We start from the raw sequence: 1,772 nt of genomic DNA on the forward strand, positions 1-1,772 counted from the left end.
GATGGGTGAGAGAGAGAGAGAGAGCGAGAGAGAGAGTGAGAGAGAGAGAGAGTGAATGTGCGTATGTGTGTGAGAGATAGAGAGAAATATAGAGATGTATAGATAGAGCTTGATTGAAAGAGAGATTGACTAAGAGAGAAAGAGAGAGAGCGAGACAGACAGACAGACAGACAGAGAATGATTGGAATTTACAGAACACCTCGATTACCTTGTACTTGTACATGTGTGTGACGTGAGGATTTGCAAAAGATGCTCGTAGGCCTAGCTCTTTAGAAGCAGTGAGACAAACAAAGGGGTTTTCCCCACCCCACGCATCAATGCTCCCACCACAGACGCCATTCAATACACGCCGATCCCCCAGGCTTTCTAGGAGACGCGCTCCTCTCACCTTCGCCCTACCATGCGCGTGTGTTTTTCGCTTCGCTCACCTTTACCGGTCTTGTTGTGTGTGGTTGGCCCCCCGATGGAAGTGCACGGCAGTGCTGAACAGTCTTTGTTGTCGTATGGAGGACTCTCTGTGTCACGCGACTATGACGGCTCAGCATACGCTTGCTGGCGTTGATGGTTTGCCGCTCGCTTCCAGTGTTGGTTTGGGTTTTTTTTTAGGAGCTAGTCACAAGTCTTTCACTGGGATTCTGTGGACGGGTTGTGTTGTGTGTAGTAGGCCTACCTGTCTGTGTCTGCATCTGTGTTTGCTATAATTTTGTGGACACGTCTTGTTGTCTATAGGGCTTTTTTTTCATCGATTGTGTGTTTCACGAAGGATCGTTGGTGTTGCGGTCGATGTTAACTGAAATTATCTTTACGGAGATTATGGTTAACTTGAAAACACGCTGTTGTTTAGCATGATGATCATTAATCCAGGTCGAGAATGGCGTCCAGATGATTGTTGTCCGGTTATGTGACCAATTTTAAAAACTCTTGCTTATTTTACCCCTTTCGAAAACAGGGTAGAATGCTTTATTATATTTCTCCCCCCTCCCCCCTCTCTCTCTCTCTCTCTCTCTCTCTCTCTCTCTCTCTCTCTCTCCCCTCTCTCTCTCTCTCTCTCACGCACACACCCACTGTCTGTCTGTCTGTCTGTCTCTCTCTCTCTGTCTGTCTGTCTGTCTGTCTGTCTCAGGGAGTTTGCACCACCTTGAATATCACCGAAAAAGAAAAAGAATAAAATCTAGAAAAATGTTTTTTACAATCGAGGTCGTAGAAAAACGATTTCATATTAGCGATACATAAGTCCCTCTTCAACTGGGGTGCTCACGATAAAGGTTCCCGTGGCATTTTAGTCCAACGTGCAACTGTGAGCGATTGGGTGGGGTTGCTCTTACTTGTAACTTTCTCCACCTCGTCTGGGCTGGAGGTGCATGCCGATTCCATAATACAAAGGAACGTACAGTGCTAGTGGGCAACGCTAAAATATGAAGGAAAAAAAAGATCAAAGCCAAAGCAACAGCTGTAACAGCGGGAAGGAGTCTCCTACTTGTTTGTGTAGTGGAATTGTTTATAGGATTAGCCAAATCTAGAAAATAATTACATCTTAGGCCAAACGTGGTTGTCAAGATAGGGTGGAAAATAGGATAAAAGAGAGTTCTTGTTGCTTAAACTTGTGTCTTCGGGTCCCACTAGAAGAAAGGAAAAGAGAGGGAGAGAGAGATAGCGATGTATAGATAGAGATTGATTGAGAGAGATTGATTGATTGAGATAGATAGATAGATAGACATAGAGAGAGAGGGGAGAGAGAGAGAGAAAGAGAGAGAGAGGGAGAGAGAGGGAGG

This window comes from Aplysia californica, unplaced genomic scaffold (genome assembly GCF_000002075.1).
Source record: "Aplysia californica isolate F4 #8 unplaced genomic scaffold, AplCal3.0 scaffold00337, whole genome shotgun sequence".
NCBI lineage: Eukaryota > Metazoa > Mollusca > Gastropoda > Aplysiida > Aplysiidae > Aplysia > Aplysia californica.